The 23,680-nt window shown below is 40.8% G+C and overlaps 1 protein-coding gene across 1 annotated transcript in view; it reads right to left on the bottom strand.

Moving 5' to 3' along the window:
- dok4 (docking protein 4) overlaps window positions 1-22,561 on the bottom strand; it is a 70,891-nt gene extending 48,330 nt beyond the window's left edge. The window contains exon 1 of the mRNA XM_067494420.1: window positions 22,189-22,561. The gene's annotated coding sequence lies outside the window, so the exon portion shown is untranslated. The remainder of the gene's footprint in view (window positions 1-22,188) is intronic.
- Window positions 22,562-23,680: the final 1,119 nt, after the last annotated feature.

Below are 23,680 nucleotides of genomic sequence, written 5' to 3'. Positions count from 1 at the left end.
TATTCCTGCTTTGAAAGACAATGCGACAGACCTAATACCCGAAGCACAAGGTGGACAAGCACCAAACTAGGACAGGAGATATACTCAACAAGTAAGTACTGTTTGAAATTTGTTTGTTGGTTTCAGAGGTAGCTGAGTTTCTGTCATTTTTCTTGAGTTTGCTGATTTAGTCTGTTTGTTTTTAATAGAGTTAAGAACTGTACGTAGAAATTTTCGCTCTTCTGGAGAAGTGGATATTTGGTCTGTTGTTGGTGGTAGTTTCAGCTTAGTAATCACCGTGCGTTCACACCTTTGACCTAACAAAGGCACAAGTTAGGTTGGTTTCAACGAGGGGGGCGGTTTCGGCTGTATCCAATTAAGACCATATATAAGGCACCTGTTGGGCTGGAGCATCAGTGGAAGCATCAGCCTTCCTTGTGTGAAGACCGGTGGTGTACAGACGAGCGAGTCAGCTGCGCGAGTCCACTGAGCGAGGACATTAGGGAGTTTATTTCTTCTCTACCCTCTACAACATCAGATGGATCAGACCTTACCACATGGAATATACAACCCAACTCATTGTACTCATTGCGCTGGTCATATCTCGCCTTGATTACTGCAACGCTTTGTTAATGGGGTTACTGGTATCCACAATCAAACCCTTGCAGTTGATCAAAAATGCGGCAGCTCGCCTCATTTTTAATCAGGCAAAAAAGAAGCATGTCACACCACTCTTCAGAAAGCTCAACTCAACTCTCTCATTCAGGTCGACAATCCTTCCCGTCCGCTGCAGTCTGCAAACGAACAATGTCTGGTGGTACCAGCACCGCACAGAAGACACCAAGCAAAACTCTTCAGCACAATGATCCCACGATGGTGGAAGAAGCTACCAAATTCTGCACGCTAAGCAAACTCACTCCCAATATTAAAAAAACTCTTGAAAACAGAACCTTTCCACACCTTCCTATGCACTTAAATCTATTTAAAAAAATGTTTTTTTAAACTCCTTTCTGCTTTTTCTTTCACTTGCATCTCATTAAATGTAAACCCATTTCTGATTGGACTCTGGTTTGATGTTTTCTCCTTGACATATTTCACCTTCACTAGCTTCTCTCCATTGGCTTCCCATTAAATCTAGAATAGAATTTAAAACCCTGCTTCTTACATGCAAAGCTCTGAATGGTCAGGCTCCATCATATATAGAAGACCTCACAGCACCATATCATCCCAGTAGACCACTTCGATCTCAGAATGCAGGCCTACTTGTGGTTCCCAGAATTTCCAAAGGTAGAATTGGAGGCAGAGCCTTTAGCTATCAAGCTCCTCTTCTGTGGAACCAGCTCCCAGTTCAGATTCAGGAAGCAGACACCCTCTCTGCTTTTAGGTCTACGCTTAAAACCTTCTTCTTTAATAAAGCATATAGTTAGTTATAGTTATGCTGCTATAGGCTTAGACTGCTGGGGGACCCACCCCCCAATGCACTGAGCTCCTTTCCTCCTCTTGACCCTCTCTCCACTCCTCTCACCACACAATTGTCACCACTGTATGTCATTAACTCTGTGTGTTCTCTCCTGTAGTTGTCTTTGTCCTTCTCTGTCCCCCTCTCTCTGTCCCTTTCTGCAGGTGTCCCCGGCTTTGAAGCTGTGTGTCTTCCAGTGTGCAGCTACTGGTCCTAACAACCTGCCCGATGTTTTTTTGCTCTTTTCTTTTCTCTCTCCCCTTTCCACTCACCCCAACCGGTCGAGGCAGATGGCCGTCCACCCTGAGCCTGGTTCTGCTGGAGGTGTCTTTCGTTAAAGGGAGTTTTTCCTCTCCACTGTTGCCTATGGCTTGCTCCAAGGGGAATTGTTGGGTTCTCTCTATACTCTTTTTAATCTTGACTTTATTCTGTAAAGTGCCCTGAGATGACTTTGTTGTGAATTGGCACTATATAAATAAAGTTGAATTGAATTGAATTGACTTTGATTTTTGCTTGCTTTGTATCTCACTTGTAAGTTGCTTTGGATAAAAGCATCTAAATGACTAAATGTAAATGTAAAGTCTGAAGCACAAAGCAATTCTAAGATAGCATGGAAAATATTTGAAGAAGAAAAAACTAAAGCAACTTTAATAAGTAAACTTTAGTTTACTCTGCAACAAATAAAGGAAAATTGTGGTTTTATTAAAAGTGTAGCTGAAGCTTTAATAGTAACTGCTACACAAAACATTGCTCAAAGGGGTCACAGATAGAATATGGAATCAGACAACAAGGGAAACTTTCTGGATCTACTAGAAACTTTAGTTAACCATGACAAAATGAAATATTGGACATTTTGGCAGAAGGTGCAGTCCACCATTATCACATGTCAAGGAGAGTAACGTTTTTGCTCTCATGGCTGATGAAACCAAAGATTTAAAGAAGAAAGAACAAATTGTCCTCGTTCTCAGGTATTACTACAGATGAACTGTAAAGGAGAGCTTCTTGCACTGCACTGGAGGACTGACAGACATATGTATCCTAGAAAGATATGGACTAGAATATAGACAGAATTTGGTTGGACAGTCTTATGATGGGGCTTCTGTAATAAGTGAAAAAAAACTCTGGTGTTCAAGCGCATGTTGAAGAGATGGCAAACATGCATTTTATGTCCAATGTAATGCTCATTGCCAAACCTGATTCTTGTTGACACTGTAGAAGCAGCCTGAGAGGTTGATTGCTTCTTTTCTCCTATTCAGAAACTATATGTGTTTATGTGTGGTTCTTATGTCCATACAAAGTGGCTGAACCAGCAAAAAGAAATGTATGATGGAGCACCAAGAGTTAAGTGATACAAGGTATGCCTGCCGACAAACGGCTTCTAAAACTATCATGATAGGCTGCCTGCAATTATCTGTGTGCTTGAAGAAATACATGGAGAAAAGGACGGTGATAGGTCTGTTGCAGCACGAGGGCTGCTAGCTCAAACTGACCTGCAGTTTACAGGACTTTTAGTCACACTGACTGAGTTTTTTAGTCCGGCAAGATGCCTATGTGATGCTCTCCAGTCTCCAAACCTTGAATTAGGTGCAGCTGTTGATTTGGTAAAAGCACTTGTTTAGACTCTGCAACACTGCAGAGATGAGTCATGCTGGAAATAAGTAGTGCATACTAGCAGTATGTTGCCACAGAACCTGTGCCTAAAAGAAAGAAAATGTTGAACAAAAGGCCGGATGGACATAGTGTATAGTCTTCTTTTTGTGGGCATAGTGAACAAAATAAGGACACTTTTCGCACAAATGTATTTTACACTGTCCTTGACAACACACAGCGAGATCAGCAGAAGTTTCTCTAAACTAATCTGTGAAATAATGAAGGACATTCAAGCCTTAAATCCTACAAGTCCTACATTTTGTGACAAGGAACCTCTGTTTTCCTTTGCATCTATTTAAGAATGCATCAACACAAGACCTCAGACATGAAAAGAGTCCTAGAGAGATAAATTCATGCAGGTGTAAATCACCCATCTAGCATAATTCAGCTCACAAAATTCATTGAGCCATATTGTGAGGTATTTCATGAACTCTTCAGGCTGTGAAACATTGCTGCATAGCTTAGCTTAGCATGGTTTCATGTGAAAGGAGCTTTTCAGTACTAAAGCTCATTAAAACATACCTGAGATCAACCATGGATGATGCCAGATTGAGCAACCTGGGTATGTTAAGTGTGGAGTCTAGACGAGCCAAAGCCCTGGACTTAGGTGAATTTGTGAGTCTGTTTGCCTTAACAGCAACCGTAGAATACAACTTTTGTAGTTTTGTTTGACACAAGCATTTTATGTGAAATTACCACATATAACTTTCAGGAAAATGGCCCCACTCCCTGTTAGACTGCTTTTTACCCATAGATCTCTCTGAGCTAACTTCAATTATTACCTCATCTAAACCAACAACCTGTCTGCTAGACCCTATTCCAAAAAAAAGCTATTGTCAGATTATAAATAAACTAATCTTTAGTCACATGATGGCAACAAATCCACTAAATTTCTAATTAGTAATTAATTTTTAGTGCATGTACCGCACAACTATTGTCTCATTTAGCCACTTGTTAGCAAGCACCTTTTTAAGAGATGTTGTGGGGGTTTTACAGATGTGTTTATGTGGTTTCTGAAGATCTCTTGACTTTGTGCTACTTACAGACCAAATTATTACATAACCAAAAACCCTTTCAAAAACCCTAGGACAAGGCAACTAGAAGTATAAAAATACTGATTACTGAACTTCACTCTACTCTATGATACCTTTTTCTACCTACCAGCATATCGGTGTGTATTACTGGATATCCTCTCTCTGCCAAGTAGATATGTGCAGACTTTCAGTTTTGCATACAAGTGGAAAAGATAAACAAATGATATTTGCTTTACAATAATAATAGAATGATCCCAAGAACGCTGTACCTGTCAAACAAGGTGGTGCTGGAGCTAGGATTACAAACATATTCATGTCACTGAGGTAACATGATCTTTCTTTTGTTTTATTGTCTTCAACTGCTGCAGCCGCCATTACTGTAGTTTATTGACTAACAAAGCCAACACGGATGGAAGCATCTTCAAGGAAACAGTGACAGCAATCATCACTGGGACTGCAGTTTTCATGTCAGTTAAAAACTAAAATTCACATAAATCAAAATAATTGGATATATATTGGCCCAGCCCTAAAAGAAGGATTTCCTCAGAATTCTTCAAAGTAACATCAAATATCCAATAGATGTTTTAAATTGGACACACGTGGTTGTTCTAACAATACAATCATCCCAAACACACATTAAAGCTGGTGAAACTTGAAAAAAGTGAAAAGACATTTAACTAAACATGTATGTGTATGTTTTTTGCTTTTTGTTGCTCTTTTCTTTTCTCTTTCCACTTTCTATTCACCCCAACTGTACAAGGCAGATGTCCACCCACCCTGAGCCCGGTTCTGCTGGAGGTTTCTTCTATTAAAGGAAGTTCTTTCTCTCCACTATTGTCTAGTGCTGCTCAAGTTGGGTTTTAACTATATATATATATATTTATAGACTTTATTTTGTAAAGTGCCTTGAGATGACTTTCCTGTGAATTGGTGCTAAATAAATAAAGATGAATTGAATTCTCAGCATCATGTACTACAGCTTTAGTTTTACAGTTCAGAAGGATAATAAAGACTATATTTCTTTATTCCCATCTGATTGTTGCATGTTAGTGCCCTACACACTGGTAGTCTGAACAGTGCACCTAATACCTGAAAACGTACATATTTACAGTCTGGACCGAAATGTATTAAGTCAAAAAACACTTACATTTCTCAGCAGAGTTCATGTCTGAAATATATACAATTTATTCAAAAACTAAATGAAAACCTTTTTACATTCCACCGTGTGTGTCTTAAACAAAAAGATTAAGACATAGAGATTTACAGCTTTGGGGTCTCCATCAGGGATCCGAAACAGGGACCTTCTAGCTGTGAGGCAGCAGTGCTACCCACTCCACCTCTGTGCTGCCCAGCTGAGCCTATTTCAAAGCTTATTTCAGAATATTCTTGCTCTTTTGTAAAAAAGGAAGCCAGAAATGGAAAGAAAAACAAGGAAAACAAAGACAGATGGGAGAAATAGAGAAAACAATGAAAGAAAAAACATTCAGATGATTCTTTGACTGACTGATTTAATTTCCTTGTTCCAACAGTGATGAAACTATGGCCATTGGCGATCCTTTTGGCATTTTAAAGTGTGACTGTAAATGTGTGCATGATTGATAGTAGGATTTACTGTATGAGAAAATGAGCTTTTATAACCCAGTTTTACCCTGCAACACGTCACAAACCAGTCTCCCACCCACTGTATCATCCAACCCCCTTTCATCGTAATTCCTCTGTCCATGGTCTTATCCTGTTACTGTGGTGCACACACACAGACACACGCACAAAATTTGTTTTCATTCAATTCAAGATTTAATTCAAAAGTTCTGCTTGCTTCACTATGTTTACCATAGTGGTACTGCACAGTGGTGAGTGTTTTCATTGATAAGTTAATTCCAAATCAATGTGGTGAAAGAAGCAACAATACTCTGTTGTGAAAGAAGTCTTTGTTAGTGACAAAGCCACAGTTATTTGATCATGTTTTGATCCCTCATACTTTCTTGCATGTGAAAATGACTTTATGCTGCAAGAAAGAATTCTGCAGAATCTGACAAATTGTAATTTAATCTATTCCAGTGTTTGCTGTGATGGATTGCTCAAGCAAGTTTCAAGTCTCTACAAGGAGCTTTTTGTTGTGAAATTAAATGAATGGAAACCAAGGCTGGATTATGTCACTCTAAATGCTACAACAAAAAGGTTGTGCCTCCGTACTACATTTTATTCTCATTTGTGTATTTTTTAATGGTTAGTACAGTAGCGTTGCATGTGTGTAGCTTCTTGTGGCACCTCAGGTTCTGAAAGCCTTGGAGCAGTTGTTCACTTGTAAAGCCATATGCAAAATCGACTGCAGCATGCTTTATAACAGTCTGACACGTTGGGAATAACATTTGTTCACTTTTTGGTTAACGTCCTAAAAAGTCTTTTAACTTAATTGCATTCACAAATACATTTTATATAAAATGAAATTCCAACTGGATTACATTTTTTATTAATATAACACAGATATAGTGAAAACATAATTGGTAAGTCACAACTACACTGACAATGAACATATCCTGCTCATATCATGGATTCTGGATTCAGAACAGCTGGGATAGGCTCCAGCTCCCCCCACAACCCCTCAAACAGGATTAGCGGTTACAGATAATGGATGGACTCTATCATATTATTTCAGTGCAACTTTTGTTATAATGCCACAAATGTATTAATTCTTGCCTTATTATTGGTTGAAAACTTTTATAAAACTTTTTAAATTATAATAAGCATAATTTCTACTAAATGGCCTTAAAATTGAATTGCAAACATAAATATTTTTGCACATTTTGCACATCAGCAAAGAGAAAGATTAAAAAAAAAAGAATAGGAGTCACTGAGGATATGAAAAAGAAAATCAAAGGTTGAGAATGTAGGGATGAAACAGATCATTTTAGATTCTCATCCCATTCTTTTTCTTAATCTTTAACACACACACACACACACACACACACACACACACACACACACACGCCTCTCCCCAAACTGCCCAAGGCTAACACTTGGGAAAGCGTCAGTCTGTCTGCTCATAACTATCTGTCACAGATAACAGTGGGATAAACACAGACACACACAAATTTGCACTCCCACGCTCACACACAAACTTGTCCCTGGACAGCTGTGCCACAGACAGACAGACAAGACAGTCCGTCTCCAGCACCATATCAGTTGATTGTATGCGTACACTACAAACACACACACACAAAGACACGCACAGCCACAACCACTCCTGATTATCTTACAAGAGGCATTTAAATTGTCAGATCGCTTTTCAACATTACAGTTCCAAAGAAGGGCTTGATAAACACTTTGCTTGAGACGTTGAGAGTGGACACTGTTTTTACAAAAAAAGAGAGAATCACAAAGCAATTTAAAAAAAAACACACACAAAAAAGTAACTTCCAAGGACAGAACGCAACATGAAGAAAAAAGGGAGTGGGGGTTGTTTTCTATCACTCAAGGGAGACTATGAAGCTTTATATTCCTGCCTTGCAGAGAACAGTGACTGCGACAGCAAAGTGCCAATTATGTTCATTTCACAACTTGTCATTTCCAACAAAGCCGTCCTCTACAGTAAGAACCAGGTGGACTGCAGAGACCGTCTCCAGACGGTGAATCCTAATGAATCTGGGGATAGTACAAACAATTATTTTCATGTAAACCTAGTGTGACAAACCATATATGTTGCCAGTCCTTGAATAGTTGTGAGAATGGGACTTCTGGCCATGAATCTTCATTAAAGAAGTCAATACCCGACAGTTTTTCACTTCCAGAACAGATTGCAAAAACTTCTCCTCACAGTACATAATATCGCTCGAGATATCTAATGTATGTACTCAAGGAGAAAAATGTATATTGAATGACCATGATCTTTGGCACATCAGGTGGTACTACAGTAAAACCACACATGATTATGTACTGGATATCACAGCATGAGCTCAGGACAACCTCTGAAGATCACGCTCAATGAACACACTTTGTTGTTGCATGGTAGAGTTTTAACTTCAATGTGACAATGTATAAATTACATCCAGAAAGACTGCTGCCTTCTTTGACCCTAAGCTCATTAAGCGTGGACTGAAATGAAATTGTAAACTGTCCCGTGCTCTGACAAGTCAGAATTTGAGTTCCCACTCAGAAATTGTGTTTTTGTGTCTCATTAAAACAGACGTCCACACAGAGCACCCTCCAACTTCTACCTGTAAACATCTTCCAGTGGAATTTGTATGTGCAAAATACAATGTAATGAAAGTATTGCTAGTCAGTCTGCTACTTTGCTAAAATGGATATTATATCAGCAGTCCTTGATCTTGGTTTAATGCAACCGCAAGGGGGCACAAGCCAGTGTCTTCTTGTGCCAGTCCCAAGTCTGGATAAATGCAGAGGGTTGTGGCAGGAAGGGCATCCGACGTAAAACACATGCCAAATCAAACATGCGAATCGTGACAAAGACTTCCATACCGGATCGGTCGGGGCCCGGGTTAACAACGACCGCCACCGGTGCTGTTGACCTACAGGGTACCGGTGGAAATTGGACTACTGTTGGTCGAAGACGAAGAAGAAGAGGAGGAAGGTGTGTTCGTAGGCAGAGAGAGAAGAGGAAAGCTAAGAATGTAGGACTGACAGTAGGGACTTTGAATGTTGGTACTATGACAGGGAAGGCTAGGGAGTTGATCGACATGATGCAGAGAAGGAAGGTGGACATACTGTGTGTCCAGGAGACCAGGTGGAAAGGTAGCAAGGCTAGAAGCTTAGGAGCAGGGTTCAAGTTGTTTTACCATGGGTCAGATAGGAAGAGAAATGGAGTAGGAGTTATACTGAAAGAGGATTTTGTGAGGAATGTTCTAGAGGTGAAAAGAGTATCAGACAGGTTGATGAGTCTGAAGCTGGAAGTTGAAGGGGTGATGTTCAATGTTGTGAGTGGTTATGCCCCACAGGTAGGATGTGAGTTAGAAGAGAAGGAGAAATTCTGGAGTGAGTTAGATGAAGTGATGCAGAGCATCCCCAGAGGTGAGAGAGTTGTCATTGGTGCAGATTTCAATGGGCATGTAGGTGAAGGGAACAGAGGTGATGAGACTGTTATGGGCAGGTTTGGTGTTCAGGACAGGAACGCAGAAGGTCAGATGGTGGTTGACTTTGCAAAGAGGATGGAAATGGCTGTAGTAAACACTTTCTTTCAGAAGAGGCAGGAACATAGGGTGACGTACAAGAGCGGAGGGAGAAGCACTCAGGTAGACTACATCTTGTGTAGACGTTGTAATCTGAAAGAGATCAGTGACTGTAAAGCATTGGTAGGGGAGAGTGTAGCCAGACAACACAGGATGGTGGTGTGTAAAATGATGCTGGTGGTGAGGAAGATAAGGAGGACTAAGGCAGAGCAGAGGACGAAGTGGTGGAAGTTGAAAAAGGAAGAATGTCGTTTAGTTTTCAGGGATTTGCTGAGACAGACTCTGGGTGGTTTGGAGGTGCTTCCAGATGACTGGACCACTACAGCTAATTTGATCAGGGAGACAGGTAGGAGGGTACTCGGTGTGTCATCTGGAAAGAGGAAAGCGGACAAGGAGACTTGGTGGTGGAACGAGGAAGTTCAGGAGTGTATACAGAGAAAGAGGTTAGCTAAGAAGAAGTGGGACACTGAGAGGACTGAAGAGAGTAGACAGGAGTACAGGGAGATACAGCGTAAGGTGAAGATAGAGGTGGCAAAGGCCAAACAAAGAGCATATGAGGACTTGTATGCTAGGTTGGACACTAAAGAGGGAGAGGTGGATTTGTACAGGTTGGCCAGACAAAGAGATAGAGATAGAAAGGATGTGCAGCAGGTTAGGGTGATTAAAGATAAGGATGGAAATGTATTGACAGGTGCCAGGAGTGTGATGGGAAGATGGAAGGAGTACTTTGAAGAGTTGATGAACGAGGAAAATGAAAGGGAACGAAGAGTAGAAGAGGTGACTGGTGTGGAGCAGGAAGTAGCAAAGATTAGTAAGAGTGAAGTGAGGAGGACATTGAAGAGGATGAAGAGCGGAAAAGCAGTTGGTCCTGATGACAAACCTGTGGAGGTATGGAAGTGTCTAGGAGAGGTGGCAGTAGAGTTTTTGACTAGTTTGTTTAACAAGATCTTGGAGAGTGAGAGGATGCCAGAGGACTGGAGGAAAAGTGTACTGGTACCAATTTTTAAGAACAAGGGAGATGTGCAGAGCTGTGGCAACTACAGAGGAATAAAGCTGATGAGTCACACAATGAAGTTGTGGGAAAGAGTAGTGGAAGCTCGGCTAAGGGCAGAGGTGAGCATTTGTGAGCAGCAATATGGTTTCATGCCTAGAAAGAGTACAACAGATGCAGTATTTGCTTTGAGGACGCTGATGGAGAAGTACAGAGAGGGTCATAGGGAGTTGCATTGTGTCTTCGTAGATTTAGAAAAAGCGTATGACAGGGTGCCGAGAGAGGAGCTGTGGTATTGTATGAGGACGTCTGGAGTGGCAGAGAAGTATGTTAGAGTGGTGCAGGACATGTATGAGAGCTGTAAGACAGTGGTGAGGTGTGCTGTAGGTGTGACAGAGGAGTTTAAGGTGGAGGTGGGTCTTCATCAAGGATCGGCTTTGAGCCCCTTCTTGTTTGCTCTGGTGATGGACAGACTGACAGATGAGGTTAGACAAGAATCTCCCTGGACTATGATGTTTGCAGATGACATTGTTATTTGTAGTGAGAGCAGGGAGCAGGTGGAGGAAAATCTAGAGAGGTGGAGGTCTGCTCTGGAAAACAGAGGAATGAAGCTTAGCCGCAGCAAGACAGAATACATGTGTGTCAATGAGAGGGACCCAGGTGGAATGGTGAGGTTACAAGGAGCAGAGGTGAAGAAGGTGCAGGACTTTAAGTACTTAGGGTCAACGGTTCAGAGCAACGGTGAGTGTGGAAAAGAGGTGAAGAGGCGAGTGCAGGCAGGTTGGAACGGGTGGAGAAAAGTGTCAGGTGTGTTGTGTGATAAAAGAGTATCAGCGAGAATGAAAGGAAAGGTGTTCAAGACGGTGGTGAGACCAGCAATGTTGTTCGGCTTAGAGACAGTGGCACTGAAGAAAAGACAGGAGGCAGAGCTGGAGGTAGCAGAGCTTAAGATGTTGAGGTTCTCTTTGGGAGTGACGAGGATGGACAGGATCAGGAATGAGTACATCAGAGGGACAGCTCATGTTAGATGTTTTGGAGATAAAGTCAGAGAGGCCAGATTGAGGTGGTTTGGACATGTTCAGAGGAGAAACTGTGAATATATCGGTAGAAGGTTGCTGAGGTTGGAGCTGCCAGGCAGGAGGTCTAGAGGAAGACCAAAGAGGAGATTTATGGATGTAGTGAGGGAGGACATGAAGTTAGTTGGTGTGAGTGAAGAGGATGCAGAGGATAGAGTTAGATGGAGGCACATGATTCGCTGTGGCGACCCCTGAAAGGGAGCAGCCGAAAGGAAAAGAAGAAGTCCTTGATCTTGGTTTAGTATGGTAAATGGTCAGGACTTATATAGTGTTTTTCTACCTATTGGCACTCAAAGCACTTTACACTGGTAAAACTCTCCCATTCGCACTTACAATCACACACACTCATACACCGATGGGACCAATGGCCAACACTCACCGGGAGCAACTAAGTTGGGGTTCAGTATCTTGCTCAAGGACACTTTGATATGTGACCAGAGGGGATTGAACCAAAATCTGCAAGATTGTTGGACAACTGCTCTATCTTCCTGCGCCACATCACTCATATGTCACTGGTAAACATTATGTGACAATATTATCACTGTGATGTGTCTAAGCACTTAGTTTAAAGCGCTGCTGTGCAGTAGAGATCACAGCGCTGCTATCATGACTGAAGACTCATGCAGCCAATCCACAGAGAAGGCACCCAGTTCATAGAACAGATCTAATGTACCAATCAACCCTGATGCTGAGATATGAGGGGACACACCTTAGTTTGTCTACAAGATGGACGGGTATTTAAAACACTCAAAGCCCCTCTATAATGTGTCTGTAATGTGAGAGAATAAGCCTGTGCAAACATTTAGTTAGTACTTTAGTAGTTGGCACTGTTAATATCTTGCTTTAAATGCAGATTCTCAGTTTTTCTTTTGCATTGGGCAGGTTACAATTTGACTTATCATGGATTGAACTATATTCTTGATAGCAAGTTAACATCACGACGCAATAGATTCACATCCATCCTGTTAGGGAACGTTTAAACATGGCAACATTTGCCACCCAAAGGTGATGTCATAAAAATTGATGAGACTGGAGATCATCCACATTCAAACAGGCTGAAAAGTGCAGAAAGGGCAGAACTGTTGCAGAACGGGACACATTTATCCACAGGTGACTGCCCAGCACTACAACCTCCATTTGTTTTGTGCTTGTTTGATTTCCATCTGCAAAAACATCACCTCCAGTTAGTTTGTAATTCACACACAGTCTGAGCAAAACACATTAGTGGTGCACAAACACAGGGACATCCCCAGAAATAATGGATGATCCTAACCACCAGATAATTGATCAGTGATTAGCTGGGATAAATGCTGAACAGTCTGTTTTACTCATTACAGTTCCACACCTGTGCCAACCCCGCTAATGCCAGTGTTACTCAGTGGGCACTCTCCTCCCATTTGATCTATTTCAGGCATTTCTCTGGCACTCATCAACAGCCTGACATACAGTGAGAGCAGCAGCAGACTAAGCCTCAGTTATGTGGCTGCCATCATTGCCATTAACTTAATCTGCTATTAACATTCTGCTGCAAATTGGTTTTAGAAACAAAGTCTTGTTTTTAAGTGTGGCAATCTAACCTTAATGCTAACTAGTTTAAGTACACGACAAACGGGCACGGTTATACCACATTATTGGGCCCAAATGACTGACACCTTCCTGTCACCGATTTGACACAGCCTTGGATATACCTAGCTGTATCCCTCCCCAAAAAGAAGAAAACAAAATGAATAAACTGATCAGGCATAACATTATGACCACTTGTGCAATTTAATGCAATCCAATCCAATCCAGCGGCTCTGCCATAAATTCCACTTTTACAAGGTTATAATTACTCAATTTTTAGGTTGAAAGAAGATGGAAATGTGTTTATTATTCAGGTCAAAGTGGGTAATTGAGGCGTATTGGAGTCGATTATATTAAGAGGTGGTTCTAATGTTTTGCCAGCCTATTTAAAATGAATGACATGGCCAAAACATATAAAGTTGGCAATCCTGCCTTACTTTGGAAGCAGCACTGACCTAAACTGGGGACACTAGGAAAGAAAAACTACAAAAACAAAAAAATGTATGATATTTAGTCAATTTTACATACTCAAACCCAGTTCTGTTGCTAATTCATCTCTATAGTTGGAAGATTAGCATTACAGTCTTTTCTTGCCCGAGTCCTTTTCAAAATTGCATTAAATTTCAAAGGCGCAAAATACAACGTTTGATATGTTGCCTATGTCCTTTTTTCATTTGAATATAGCTTTGAAATGCAAATTTGCAGATTACTGAGTTATTTCTATTTATATTTAATGTGCATTCTAGCTACAGTGGAAAACATGGTTGTATTACTTCACAGTTACAAAATTTAAAAAAAGTAGCAAATCTTCAGATCTGAGAAGCTGGTACCAGCTCCGTCTTTAATCCTGATAAAGAAATAAAGAATGATGATTAATGTAGTGCACCACAGCAGAGATCTCCAATATATCTGCTACACTGAAAGTTGTAAAAGGACATAAGATAAGATAAATAGACATAAAAGACTGTTTGGTTGTAAAGAGCAAAAATAGAATCATTCACATTAATCATGGCAATAAAATACCTAATTCTTTCTAAATACAATTCTATAAAATTTTCCACAAAATTTTAATCTCTGAACAAGAAAAGATGAACTTGTACACAGACACTTTCCGCCTGGAAAAACTGGCTGACTGGTTCACCTGTCTGTAAACACATGTAACACACACACACACACACACACACACACACGCATAAGCATACCAGACTGGGCCTGAGTCTGGAAGGGTCCCTGTCCTGTGGAAGACTTCCGGTGTGGTTCCGGTTTCTAAGACTGCATACGCTAAGGAACCAAACCATTAGAGACCTGTCGACTTGACCCTTCCACCTAATAAAAACCATGGAGAGGCTCATACTCAACCACCTTCGCTCTTGGGTAAGCACACCAATGGACCTGCTGCAGTTTTCCTACAGGCCAAACATTGGTGTGGATGATGACACCATCTACCTGCTGCACCAGGCGCTGACTCACCTGAAGACTGCCGGGACTGCTGTGTGTCGGAGGGGAATGAGCTGGATTACAGGTCAGTCATCAAGGACTTTAAGAACTGGTGTGAGCGCAACCACCTGTGCTTGAACACCAGTAAGACGAAGGAAATAGTGATAGACTTCTAAAGAAAGATATCACCTCACACACCATCAAGGCCTTGGACATTGAGACGGTGGACAGTTTTAAGTACCTGGGTGTTCACCTCAACCCTAAACTGGACTGGTACCAAAACACAGATGCCCTGTACAAGAAGCCACCTCCACCTTCTGAGGAGACTGAGGTCTTTCAGAGTGTGTAGGCCTCTGCTAAGTACATTGTATGACTCTGTGATAACCTCAGCTATCTACTATGCTGTCATCTGCTAGGGTATGGGCAGCACTGACCGGGACAAGAAGAGACTGAATAAGCTGGTAAGGAGGGCCAGCTCTGTTCTGGGCTGCCCGCTGGACTGTGCGGGGGAGGTGGGTGAGAGGAGGATGTTAGCCAAGCTGACACCCATTATGGGCAATACAGGCTCTGTGCAGCTCCTTCAGTGGCAGACTGATAAACCCTTAGAGTTGGAAGGAGCATCACTGCAGATCTTTCATTCCCACAGCTGTATGACTATACAACTCAACAGTCAGCTGAATATCTCTGGTCATGTTTGATTACTGTAAATTCTCTTGGCCACGTGTTTGTTTGTTTGTTTGTTTGTTTGTTTAGAAATGCTTTGGAATATACACTGTATATTCCACTTTTAAATTTTTGTAAATTTGACAATTTAGTTTACAGCATCTGAACAAGTACGGGTTCCAACAAATAGCAGCCTTACATCATTGTAAAATAGTTTTGTCCATATCAATAAAACTTACCAATGCTGCTTCCTAAAGTAATAATTTCAGTGTTCTAGCTGGAATCTCTGCTGGCTGAAGACCTCTACAGTGTTCAGTCCTCTCCTGCTGTTATTAAAGACGTGTCCCAACTCACTGCAACCTGTTGACTCTTGGACTGTAATGTTTAGTCCACATACGGCTAGCGTTCTTGGGAAATGGTGTTCTTTGAAGACTTCTTATGAACTAAATATTGAGTAAACAACTAGGTTAGATCATTTTACAACCTAATATGCTTTTCTTTAAATACCAAGTAGCATTGAAAAGGCTGCATTCCAAGGTTGAATATGTTGTTATTAGCAATATTAGAAATGTCTACGGGATTTTGACATTTTTTTAACTTCTGGAATTCAAGAAGCTAGTGGAATAGAGGATTAACTTAAATTAGTGTGGGAACATGAATTGACTGCGCACAGAAGAAGTCAGCTAGAGGCTAAGTCAGAGCTGCAGCACATTCTAAATACTTCATTGTGCACATAAGGAACAAAAAACTGAAACATGCTGTTGATGTTGAATTCATCCATAAAAGATAAAATCTGAAAGGACTCAAAGCATCGGGTTTCTGCAAAACATACATCAGCTTTTTGTCAGTATAAGGTGCAAATTACAATTTTTCACTACATTTATGGTTGACATTGATTTTTGGTTGACATGAAGTTGTTTTTCCTTTTTGCAGAAAATTTAGCCAGGGACTAATTGTTCAATTAGAGAAACAAGCCCTATAAATGTGGCAATGATTATCGGCACATGAGGATTCCAATTATTTGTGACCCACATCAACAGCGGATAAGTTTGTCCGCATGTTGATTTGGCACAGTTTTTACACTGGATAAACACACTTTCTTGGAGAGAAAAAACAGTTGCTAATCTCATCTGAATCTGGACTAAAAAGACAAACAGGCATATTTCCTAAAATATGTGAATGTTCCTTTAAATTCCACTCCTTATCTGCAGTCATGCAACAACAGAGGCTCAGACACACAGGCAGCAGCTGCTTTATCACAGTCTCATAAACATCATGGCTGAGGGACAGTAACTGGAACTTGTCTGATGGGATTCCTCATCATGGCGATGATATACTAAGATGATAATACTAAGTGGTTTGCTCTCAGACACAGTCACTAAAGGGGATTAATATCAGAATAGTTATTCGGCTCCTCAACAGAAACACACAAAAGATGAACTGATTCAGAGCTAAGGGTCAGTGATCACATACACATAAACACACTCACAGAGTCTCCAATGTCAAAGTATGACAGGCCATGACACAACAGCACTGACAGTAATCACATTTGTTTAAAGTCTGGAAAGGCTGGATGAAACCGAATACAGCTGGGCATGTAACCCCCCCCACCTAAGATTTTTTTTTTCCTAATATGCAATGAAAAGTAAAACTAACAAAGTGATTTGAACTAACTCACTTGAAAGCTTTACTCTTTTTATCTGACAAAAGTACAAAAAAGATTTTTAGTGTTTTCATTGACCCATTTAGTTGTTTGATGCCTGAAAGAGACACAAATAAGGTGGTGATATTTTATCAATGTGCAGGACACGCACATTTTATTCGTCTGAGGTGCCTAAAAATGATGCATTCCGTTTAGCAAATGCTTGAAATGTGCTCTTTTGTAATCAAAAAAAACTTTTTAATAGGAGAAGCCAACAGAGTTTACCACTGTTTCATTACCCTTCCTTTAAATGACACTTTTGAATCATTTGGGAACTGAGGATAGAAAGTGCTGCAGTTTTGCAAATGGAATATTTGTCCATTCTTGTTCCATTTAAGTTAACACCAACATCGAAATCAGATCATCTTCTCCATATGGGGCAGTGGTTTCCAACCCTGGTCCTCAGGGACCCCCCTGGCCTGCTTGTTTTCCAACAATCCAATCCAAAATCTGGACTAATCCAGTGCTGAATAAAGTCCCTAAAAATGCACTTATTTCTGCTATTTTAGTTAAGTTTGTATTTAAGAAAATAGCCAATTTAGAATATATTGCAAGCCTTTTAAAATATCTACATCTACAGTCCAACTAAGAGACACTAATAAACACTAATAAAAAGTCCATCAAAGATTCAGGTTAGTGCTAAAGTGCCTGAGTACCAAAACTGGCAGAGCTGTCCCCTTGTATAATAGTAAAACATTTGGTGTTAAACCAGAATTATGACATGAGTGTCTAAATAGGCTCAAGCGATGGCATTAAAAAAGAAAGAGGTGGTGAGAAGATCAGTGTGGATAAGGTCTCAAGAGGAGAGAAGGATGAGGGGGGGGGGGCTTAGTCTCTTCACTCTTCTGAGGTGGTTTGGACACTATGATGTGGAAACAAATGGAGTCTGTCTGACCAAACTGGAGCAAGAGGGCAAGAGAAACAGACAGACACATGGAGACAGGGAGAAAGAGGGAGCACCCACACTGCACTCTGTCATTTACAGATGTGGAATGTGGCAGTAGGTTGGCCTTGAGCACTAATTACAGACCATCTCTCTCTTTCTCTCTCTCTCCCTCTTGCTCTCTCACTCACTGTCAAGGCCAGTCAACCAGAACCAGACTTCACCCACAATTCTTTGCTTCAAGCTCCAATCCTCAGACACAGAAAATAGGCTGTACTCATGATTTTCACACACACACGCACAGAAAACAATGCTAGTGTTTCAGCTGTTGCACTCGTAGGTGCCTGTACTGATTATTACCCATTTAAACAAAACCACCAACTCAATCATTTAATTACCTTGCAGAGCTTGTTTACCTGATGAGGAGGTAAAATGAAAACAAGCAGTCACAGTGAGCTCCACACAAGCTACATTTACAGAGAGAAACAACATCACATGACTTTACTGAGACAGGTTATAGACCTGCTGTTTGACAGCTATACCTACATTGATGCTGATACACAAAAAACATTTTCCTTACTCTACGTCCCACACTTGATGGAACCTCAGCCAGTTTAACTCTGAAGAAGACAATAGGATGCAGTTTTAAGATGAAGGGAAAAGAAGTAGGTAACTTCCTGTACTGTAAACAAGTTGTTGGACAAATTAACCTGCATTGGAAATAAGTAACAATGGACCAGGAACCAGTTGTACGAACAGGTTTGGCTCATAACAGAGATTGATGGGCTTCATGATCAAAAAATACTCGGGATCAGTCTCCAAAAAATACCTCAGTACATTGACTTGCTTATAGTATTACAATACATCAGATCTTAACCCCTGTATCATGACATGGATCGTACAGCCAGATTCTTGCCAATGCGCAGTGCTAATTTTTAACGTGTTAAACCGCCGACATTCTCCACAAATATGAACATTATAACTTTTCCAGCCCTAGACCATTCATAGATGCCATAAACCGAACAACTGAATTTCTCCATTGATAGAAATTGATTCTATCAATGGAAACTGATTCTCCATTGATTTGTTTGACTTAAGAGTTATAATAGCTTCATATAAATAAAATATATTGAAATCAATTTCTATAAGTATATAAAAAATTTCTTGAAGGAATATTCTTTTCACCAATTTGTTTTTGAGTTATTTTAATGATTTTAATATGATATTTCAGATTAGCAGCTTCTACATTTCTGTAGTTAAAGTGGAAAATGTCCCTCCTTCCTGTCGTTGCCTGTGGGTTTTAGTGCATGTCTGTGTCCAATATCAGCCTCCAATTAAACAGCTGACTGTCTAACATCACCTACTGTAGTTGGAATATTATTTACTTTAATTTCTCAATGTTTTTTGTTTCCTTAAGTTTACATTCAAGTTTGATGATTTGACAGTAGATCTGGGGCCAATCCCAATACCCTACCCCGTGTTTTCAAGTGCTTCCTGGCTTCTCTCTGAAAATACATAAGGGTTAGCGATTTAAATATCTTTCTGTTAAATGCGACAACCCTTCAAGAACCCTGTATGTCATCAGAGTCAAATAGTCTTGTTTGCTGAGGAGTCTCCAGTAAAACCACTGATTGCACAGTGTGCAGAACACTGTGTGGAATTCTTATTTTTACTCTTGACAATTTCTGTAAAAAACAACAACTTTGAAACAAAGGGGAACAGGAGCAATATTTGGCTACTTCAGAAACACTAATTATACTAAAGATCAAACCTCATGGATTAACAAGAGAGATGTTCAAGCACAGGCTTGGTATATCTGAATTGAAACACTTCACAAAGAAAAGCCAGTGAACTTTATGACAAACACAAAAATGCTGATGCATAAAGCCCAGTACTTCTCGAAATTGGCTCCAACCTTCAACTTAAAGGAAAAAGGAAAAAGTTCATGTGACGAAGCTAAGTGCAGTATTCACTCTCATAAGTTCTGATCTGTTTTCCAACTGCTCCTGAATATATATTTAATACATAATTATACACTTTTCTACCTTTGGTACTTAAAGCACTTTACACTGCTTCTCATTCACCCATTCACACTCACAATCACACACACACACACACATACTCATGGGGGAGCTGCTATGCAGCTGGCCAACACTCACCAGGAGCAACCAAGTCTGGGTTCAGTGTCTTGCTCAGGTACACCGGAGGAGGCAGGCCGAACCAACAACCCTGGGATTGATGGACGACTACTCTAAATCCTGCGCCAAATTATTGTGTTATTAAAGTGTTAAGACTGCACAAAAAATGTAAAGCTGTGGGATAAAAAACCAAAACACTGAGCTATAGGCTAAATCCTTTGTACAGCTTCAGAGCTGGGGATGATTTTCTGTGGCTTTATCACACATTTCACAATCTGCTTGTTTCTGACAGCCCTGCTTTGTCAGCAGCCTTCATCTTAAAGCCCACTGGTTTCATGCCCATACACATGCTTCAGTAGGAACCTACTGACCTACCAGCAGGGTAGTAGGTGGTTATCATAAAAAAGTAAATAGGTTACATGTAGCAACAAAGGTAAATATGACAGAATATGACAGAGTGGCAGCTTCCTCATGTGTTACTCAAACGGGAGGAAACTGCTTGAGGGGACTACTTTCAGCTCCAATTTAATCCGCAGCTGATGCTCTAGTGAACACTGAACTATTTAATTGTTTCACTTGCTGTAAGTTGCCACATTGGCTAGTTTACACTGGTTCACCTGTAAGATAAACCTATTGATTTATTCATCAAAGCAGTTTACCTCACAGCCACATGCTGTTCCGGATTGATCAGCTCCCTTAAACTGCTGCTTCTTTAATAATGGTGTCAGCAGCCAACAATACCTCAAACTGCCCCACACACATCTTGAAGAAGGTCCAAATGTGACCAACCTTTCATTCTTGGTCTGGGTGTTAATAATATACTTAAAATAATCACGCTTACAGACGACAGTTATAATACATATGGGAGGCGGTGGATAATTAGCAGGAGGGGATACAACAAGAGAAACTCTGTAGCTGTACTACAAAACTACACCAGTGTCACCAATTAGGCCATGTTAGTGGGACAGCAGGAATACTTTGTGTCTCTGTCCCTCCTATACAAAATAAAGGCTTTTTCAGAGCCTGAGCCAATGAAGCCGCTGTCAAAGCAAATTAGACACACACACACACACACACACACACAGCCTTCATGTTTTCCTCTCCACCTCCTCCTCCCCACTATCCCCTCTCCCTTTACCCTCCATCCCCCATCTCATCCTCCTCCTCCCTCCCTCAATCTCCCCACTGTACTGCCCTCTCTCCTCATTCACCCAGAGACTGAGCCAATCACACACACATACTCACACACACACACACGCACAATGAACATAGACAGACACTGAGGTTTGAATATGCATGAGCATATGCAGACCTATAAACACAGACAAACACACAGCAATAGCAGCAGCAGGATACATATAAGAGAATGCACGTGCTTCTTCTAAGATAAACTGGTGCCTGCTCTGTGTGTAGCAGACTGCCATACAAACTAGGCAGCTTCACCATTACTGTGTGTAAGTGTGTGTGCATTAGTGCAATAGATTACATACATGACAACTGATCCATTAGGAGAGAAAGTATGCAGAGCAGTAATGTAGATGTATGTGCCACCTTTTCTTCCACACAGTAGACAGCACACACACTCATAAAGTCTCATATGGCTTCAATGGCTAATATCCTTACCACAGGCGGGTTTGCACTGCCCTCATGCTCCTTGTGTTCCAGTGGTAGCAGTGTGCAAAACTCATCCGTCAGCCTGAGTACTGTCTACTCCCCCCATGCTCACGCTGCTCTCCTCCCCAGCATTATCACACTCACTTATTACCACAATGACTTTATGGCCACTGAGATAACAGACACCGGCAGTTCATTAACCGCACTGCAACAGGAGCTCCAGCATCAGCTACAGAGATGTCCTTTGACAAAACATTACTCTGTGATACTCATCAGGGGCATAAGAATGACACAATGCAATTATACAGTAAAGTGACAGGAAATTCCAAATAAAACCAACAACCAACAGCCAAAATACAACCGGTAGCAATTAGTAATGGTTTTATTCAGTGACAACTGTGCAGTCATTTATTGATGAATTGTCCAAAAAAGGGCGCATGTTGTCCCCCTAAGACAGTGTTTAGAGGTTACTGTCTGACCTACAGTCAGCCGCTGATGTTTCTGGATGTTTATAGGGTTCCAAACTAAAAGTATTTGCATTATATATTATTCTACAGACATATTTTTGTTTGTTTAAAACCTCGATATTTTCAAAAATATTCAGAATTCCGATCCATGAAACCAAGTAATAATTTCTTGTTTTAGTTTTTTGTTACTTAACTGTGATACTATTTAAAAAGATACTGCTGCGTCAGATAACGCCGAAAAACTTTAAACATCACAACAGCAGAGTAAATTAACACTAGTTAAGGTGAATGAAGTCGCACCTCTCTGCAGTTTGACGGAATAACAGAGAACCACCATCTCTGCGCTTACCTGGATGACAGTTCGATGAGCTTCAGCACAGCGGAGGGCCGGGCGGGGCCCCGGAGATCTGATGGGGTCCTTCGCTGCTCCGCGGACTCAATCCTCCGCTGCTGACCTTCCTGATTCAGTGGCTTTCGTTGGCTCCTGTATTCGTTCTTGCAGCTGCAACAGACGCCACAGTAAATCCAAACCGGAGCGGCGGGGAGACGTTGTATTTATTGCGCGGGGCCAGCGCTCAGCACGTCTCATACGGGCTCACCGTCCCTCTCTGTCCCTGTCTGGTTGCGACGCTCCTTCCTGCGCTGAGCCCGTCCTGTACTGTGCCGCGCAGGAGCGGACAGAATCCCGACAGGGTAAAAAAATCAAACACATACACAAAGACACAATACGCCCAGCAGACCGGCCACGCTCCATCAAGACACGCCTTTTACCGTAATACTCCGAAGAGTCATCCACTTTACTTTTTGATGTCACTTTGCTCCATCACTAATGCACTATGATCACTATAGCTATAGTCACAATAATTGATGCTTTACCACAGTGAACCCACAGAATCTCAAGTGAACTGACCGTAGGCCTACGACCTGTCTGTTTTGTATCTGCGGTCATTTTGTGTTTTTAAATAATTGTTTTAGCTTCATTTATTATGCAATGCAATACAATGTCAGAGGCTCTTGTTCATGGGCAGAACAACACAGAAAAACAGAACAACACTGGTCCTTTGCCCCCTAATATAAATGTTAGTAAATGTCAACATCCATACTCAAAAGGTAACAATGCTCATCTTTGCATAAAAATGTAAAAAGAATATAGGCTTTACTACATCGTCTATTGTTATAAAAGCCAGCAAAGATTGATAAGCAACACCACTACAACTTTTTTATTTATTTTACAAAGAAAAATAAAACTCACAATTAAATGCCATCATATATCCATAAAGAAATGTTATTGTGATTCTTAACCAGGGCCGAGTAATAACTTTTTAAGTAATGTCAAGCTAACTTTATTGCAATTGTTACTCAGGAATCATCGTAAGATTCCATTCAAAAGTGAAAAAGTGAAGTGAAAACTAAAAGTCAACAAGAAAAGCTTGTGGCAGGTTAACTCCTCCATAGCCACAGGTAAAGTGGAGACTAAAATACATGCAACAGATAATTAAGACTACTAAACAACATGGTAATTAATCTGCATATTAGGGATCCACTCACCAGTCTGTATGTTTAACCCTCTATTTCACAATATTGCTTCTAAGTGCAGAAAACAAATTTTCTTTCTCAGTGTATAAACACAGGCTGCAAGTTTACTGACATGGGTTATTTTAGTAATGGAGGGACAAGATTAAATTAACTAATAAGATTCTTGTCCTTGATCACATTTGTTTGTGATCTAAAGATAGGGATGTGTGGATATCAACTTTATCTGCTTCAAAAAAGATTTCGCATGTCCCCACCTTTTCATTTTGTTGCTGGTGAAATAAGAAAAAGTGATGTATTTGGGTGAA

The sequence above is a fragment of the Channa argus genome, chromosome 2, assembly GCF_033026475.1.
Source record: "Channa argus isolate prfri chromosome 2, Channa argus male v1.0, whole genome shotgun sequence".
Taxonomy (NCBI): Eukaryota; Metazoa; Chordata; class Actinopteri; order Anabantiformes; family Channidae; genus Channa; species Channa argus.
The sequence above is the reverse complement of the archived record's forward strand: the minus strand, read 5'-3'. Positions and strand labels throughout refer to the sequence as shown.